The sequence below is a fragment of the Myotis lucifugus genome, unplaced genomic scaffold (assembly GCF_000147115.1).
Source record: "Myotis lucifugus unplaced genomic scaffold, Myoluc2.0 scaffold_37, whole genome shotgun sequence".
Taxonomy (NCBI): domain Eukaryota; kingdom Metazoa; phylum Chordata; class Mammalia; order Chiroptera; family Vespertilionidae; genus Myotis; species Myotis lucifugus.
Window position 1 is genome coordinate 1,582,697 of NW_005871085.1, and position 6,140 is coordinate 1,588,836.

The 6,140-nt window shown below is 39.9% G+C and overlaps 1 pseudogene; it reads right to left on the reverse strand.

Annotated features, from left to right (window-relative positions):
• Positions 1–1,550: 1,550 nt before the first annotated feature.
• On the reverse strand, positions 1,551–1,679 carry LOC111825725 (annotated as a pseudogene).
• Positions 1,680–6,140: the final 4,461 nt, after the last annotated feature.

Consider the following 6,140-nt stretch of genomic DNA (forward strand, 5'->3'; position numbering starts at 1 on the left):
AGATTGCCGGGGCTATGTTTTCAGTGGAGAATGGCTTTCTGTCCCAACAGGAGGTATTTGTAGTTACTGTTTTAAAAAATTATAATTACTCTTAATGGATTAAAGATTTAAATGTTAAACTCAGAACCATAAAAATCTTAGAAGAAAAGATAGACGGTAAAATCTCAGACATTTCTCATAGCAATATTTTTTTCTGACACATTGCCTTGGGAAAGGAAACAAAAATAAACAAATGGAACCACATCAAACTAAATTGTTTTTGCACAGCAAAGGAAACCATCCACAAAATGAAAAGACAACTCACTGAATGGGAAAACATATTTGCCGATACTTCTGATAAGGTCTTAACACATTGTGGACGGGTCACGAGAATTCTCGCTTCATATTACACAGTGTTTTACAAAGTATCATACTTTAAAAAGATATTAGCTTGTAAGAACATAATAAATAACTTCAAAATGCAATGGGTATTTAATTTTAAAGCGTGCTTTTAACATTTATGTAAACGTTTTTTGTACTCGTCCAATAGTAACTTATCTGGCCACTGGGTAAAGCTAACAATAAAACTACTGGTCTGCAGTGTGTTAATATCCAAAATTTATAAAGAACTTATAAAGCTCAATACCAAAAAGTACACAAATAATCCAGTTAAGAAATGGGCAAAGGACCTGAATAGATACTTCTCTAAAGAGGACGTACAGATGCCCAATAGACATGTGAAAGGATGCTCAATGTCACTAATCATCAGAGAGATGCAAATTAAAACCACAATGAGATATCACCTTACACCCGTCAGAATGGCTACCATCAACAAACAACAAGTGTTAGTTTGGATGTGGAGAAAAGGGAACCCTTATGCACTGTTGGTGGCATGTAGCTTGGTTCAGCCACTGTGGAAAATGATATGGAGTTACCTCAAAAAAGTAAAAATGGAACTGCCTTATGATCTAGCAATTTCACTTCTGAGGATATATCCAAAGAAACCTGAAACACTAATTCGAAAGAATATATGCATCCCTATGTTCACTGCAGTGTTATTTACAATAGCCAAGCCATGGAAGCAGCCCAAGTACGCATCACTAGACAAGTGGATAAAAAAAGCTGTGGTATATTTACACAGTGGAATACTACTCAGCCATGAAAAGAAGGAAATCTTACCTTTTGAGACAGTATGGATGCACCTGAAGAATATTATGCTAAGTTAAATAAGCCAGTCAGAGAAAGACAAGTACCATATGATTTCATTCATATGTGGAATCTAATGAGCAAAATAAATGAATAAACAAAATTGAAACAGACTCATAGATATAGAGAGAGGACTGGTGTTTGCCAAAGTGGATGGCAGTTGGGGAACTGGGTGAAAAAGGTAAAAGGATTGAGAAGTACAAATTGGTAGTTACAAAATAGTCATGGGGATGTCAACTACAGCATAGGGAATATAGTCAATAATATTGCTATAACAATGTTTGGTGCCAGGTGAGTATAGTCTGGAAAAGCTAAGACTCTTCAACACATTATCATCATCTTCAGATTTAAAAAAATTTGTGTTGTGTGTGTGCACCATTCCTGGAGGTACTGCAATACCAGGTTGATGTGTGGAGTGGACAGAGCAAGCTCCTATTCCATCTCCCTATTCCAAAAATACATCTATATATATAAAAGGCTAATATGCTAAGTGTCCATCTGACCGGTCGCTATGATGCACACTGACCACCAGGGAGCGGATGCTCAACACAGGAGCTGCTGTGACATGCACTGGCCATTTACAGAGAAATGGCACCACAGACCTGGTGCCCACAAAGCAACACTTGGCTTCCCCCAAGTGGGACACAGGCCCCACCACCATCCCGGAGCAACACTCCATCAAATTGCAGCCAATGTTGCCGAGATCCCATGGCACAAAATATGGCCCACAGCCTAGCCCAGCCCAGCCCAGCCCGGAAACGGTTGCTGTGGGTGCCAGGTAATGATGTCACGTAGCAACACCTGGCTTCCTCTCCCTAGTGACTAGCCTTCTTGCAGTTTCTTCAGCCCAGGAACATGACTTGCCTCTGATTCTATTTTATTCATCAGTTTATTCTGATCATTAGATTTCTTATTAATTTATTTTGATTTTTAGATTCAATTGTTGGTAGAAATTTGCTGTCATTTTGTTGTTCATATTTTTTATCTTTTTCTTCTTCTTCCTCTTCTTAAAGAATACCCTTCATCATTTCATATAATGCTGGTTTGGTGGTGATGAACTCCTTTAGCTTTTTCTTGTCTGTGAATCTCTTTATCTGACCTTCAATTCTAAATGATAGCTTTGCAATGTAGAGTAATCTTGGTTGTAGGTCTTTGCTATTCATCACATTGAATATTTCTTGCCACTCCCTTCTGGCCTGCATAGTTTCTGTTGAGAAATCAGCTGACAGTTATGGGCATTGCCTTGTAGGTAACTAACTGCTTTCTCTTGCTGCTTTTAAGATTCTCTCTTTATCTTTAGCCCTTGGAATTTTAATCATGATGTGTCTCGGTGTGGTCCTCTTTGAGTTCCTCTTGTTTGGGACTCTCTGTGCTTCCTGGATTTGTAAGTCTATTTCTTTCACCAGGTAAGGGAAGTTTTCTGTCATTATTTCTTCAAATAGGTTTTCAATATCTTGCTCTCTTCTTCTGGTATCCCCATAATATGAATATTGGTATGCTTGTCCCAGAGACTCCTTACACTATCTTCATATTTTTTAATTCTTCTTTTTTTTCTCTTCTGGTTGAGTGTTTCCTGCTTTCTTATATTTCAAATCGTTGATTTGATTATCAGAATCCTCTACTACTGTTGAATTCCTGTATATTATTCTTTATTTCAGTCAGTGTATGCTTAATTTCTGACTGGTCCTTTTCCATTTTTTGGGGGGTTTCCAGAAGATTCTTGAGTAACCTTATAACTGTGGTTTTGAACTCTGTATCCAGTAGTTTGCTTTCTTCCATTTCTTTCATTTGTGACATGTTTCTTTATCTCCACATTTTGGATGCTTCCCTGTATTTGTTTCTGTATATTGGTAGAGCTGCAATGTCTCCTTAACACATTGCGTACCACATAGAAATCTCTAAGACATACGCCAGGGACCACATGTTTTTGGGCAAACTGCACGTTATTTAAATCATCATAATGCACTTTAAGTGTTGTTTTTCAATAATTATAACATTTTTATTTACAAAAACAATTAAACAATTAAACAATTAAAGTTCCTAGTACTTTTTTAACGTATGGTACTGCGTAAAACATTTTCCTCTATGAAGAGGGACCAAACAAAATTTACATAAGTATCTAGATTCGCTCCTTTTTCCATGGGCATGAAAAACGAGAACACTCGTGAGTGGTCCTTAACAGATGGTGCGCGAAACACGAGAAAACTCCTGAGTGGTACGAAATGTGTTAAGTTGATAGAGTGGCCTTGTGTAGTAGGTGTTCTATAGGGCCCAGTGGCTCAGCCTTCCCAGTCACTTGAGCCAGGTGCACCCTTTTATGGGCTGTGAGCACAGTCTTATTGTAGTTGATATTTGATTGCTGTTGGTGTCACTGAGAGGAATTGACCTCCAGGCCAATTGGCTGTGTGGATCAGCTGTGACTACAGTGGGAGAGCTGCTGTGCAGGAGACACACCTGTGGAGTAGGACTTGCTTTAGTGGGGCTTTGGTACTCACTGAGTCTTCCTCTTGAGTGTGTTGCTTATGGATGTGTAGAGTTGTAATCTGGTATGGTCTGACATTGACCACTGGGTGCATGCTCTTGGGTCTCCAGGGTGGTACAAAGTCAGCCACTGCCTAGAGCCACCCAGCAGGAGCTACAGAGAGATCTGCAGATTCCTCTTCTTTGTAGCAGGTTTGGAAGTGTCCAGATGAAGCCCAGATATGAAGCAAGGCAGGCTGGTGCTGGTGCTAGGTCTTGGGCCTTTTATTGATAGGTTTGGGCCTTTTATCATTAGGTCTCAGCTGCAGCTTGAGAGATTTTAGCCTGAGCAAGGATAGTCCATTCATATGCAAAAGCTGCTGCACACAGCTTGGGTGGGATTATAAACTGGAGGAAGTGGGGTCTTAGGGAATCACCAGCGCAGAGCAAACAGAAATGGTTTCCAGTCAGCCCTGCAACTGGAGAGGTCCCAGCATAGGAACAATGGTCCCTACAAGCACCTCCGTCTGGGAGAAACCTACCCCAAAGTTCCTGCCCCGATGCCAGACAATCAGTTCCTCCTCGTATGTGTCTGTGTTCCCAAGCCTCGCCCTGGTGCTGTAGCTCAGAGGAAGTGGGACCTTGTAAGTTCATTTTGTAGTGCTGGCCTTTTAAGAGGAACAACTGGGTCTCCAGCAGCCTCACTGAGCCCCAATCCACACTGGTTTTTACAGCCCATAGTTCTTACTGTCTGTATGGACTTCTTTTCCCAGCTCTGAGACCTTGGGCTGGGGGTCTGGTGTGGGTATGGGACACCTTGCTCCTCTGAGTGGCCTCTGCAGAGATGATCTCCCTCCCGATTGAAAAAGCGGCACACGTGGGTGTCGGACCAGCTGTTTAGCGCCTCTGCACCTGTTACCAGTCTTAGTGTGCTTTCTTCTTTACTTCTCTAGTTGTAGGACTTCCATTCAGCTAGCTTTCCAGTGGTTCTGGATGATGGTTGTTCTGTATTTTAGTTGTAATTTTGATGTGATTGTGGGAGGCGGTGAGTACAGGCATTTCCCTACATCTCCATCTTCCTTTTTCATCCTTGTTATTATTTTAATGTGGTCTTGAGATAAATGGAATTGGAATTGTCTGCCTTCCATAATAATCCTCTCATTTTATTTTTTTATTCTAGTGATTTTACTAACCGGTCCATTGAATCTCCCAAATTTCTTGTTAAAATAATATGGAAGTTATCTTTTAAAACTTCTTCCTAACAATTAAATTAAACTTTATGACCATGATATCAATTATTTTTATATTTAACCATACATTTTTTGGCTTTAGTCCCCATTACATTTTCTTATATAACATGTCTTCTCCTTTCTTGAGTTTCCTATTTTGGCTTATGTTTCTCCTTGGTTAGAATACAACTTCAAGTAATCATTAAAAAAATAAAACAAAGAGTATGTGGCTGATATAATTTCTGTGTCTTTGCATATGCCTTTTTTGTTATCACATATGAGAGAAATTATAGTTTGGCAGCTGGTACAATTCTTGGGTTACAATAATATTCTCTTAGAATTCTATAAAAATAGTGCCACTGTCTTTTAGCATAGTGTTGCTGATGTGTCTGGTTTTCTTTCTTTTAAGTAGCTCGATTTTGCTCCCCTATCACAAAACTTGCAGTTGTATCTCTGTTCTTGGAATATCAGATTACATGTAGAATTGTGAACTTCTCAGTAATCCTGCTGCCCAGCACTCAATAGACCACTAGGATCCAAGGTCTAAAGTTTTTCTTCAGCTCAAGGAAATGTTCTTCTAGTTCTTCCTAGATTATTGCCTTTCCCTTTGTTAATGATGTTGTCACCTTCAGGAACTCCTAGTAAACTCATATTGGATATTCTGGATCATTCTATCTTGTGTCTTATCTGATTATTTAAATCTCTTTTTCTTCTCCTGTTTATGTTATTCTCTTTATGGTATCCTCAAATGAGCTGCTAAGCAGCAGTCCTGCCCCTATCCAATCTGTGAATTCTACTCGTATTGGGAATAAACTTCCCACTTTCAAAGACACTGAAAAATAACTGCCATTCTGTATGGAGAGAACCAGCCTAGTTCCTGATGTCCCTCAATTTTTAAATATTTATTATTGATTTGAGAGAGAGAGAGAGAGAGAGAGAGAAGAGAAACATCATTTGGTTGCTTCCCATACGTACCTACCCTGACCAGTAATCAAACCTGCCACCTTTTGGTGTGCAGGATGCTCTAACCACCTGAGCCACACCGGCCAGGGCCCTGTTGTCCTTTAATTTGCAGCTGAATCGATGCTCTTGACCTCATCCAATCTTTGGTCCTCTGAGTTTTCACTCTTTAAGGATCTTTTTTTGGAAACCTGTGCACTTTCTTCTTAGGGGGTCTGTGCAGAATTGTGAGCTTATCGGCACTCATTAGTTTTTGGTCTTCACGTCCCATCTACTCTCTAGCTTCCCCATAGTCTTCAAACTGCC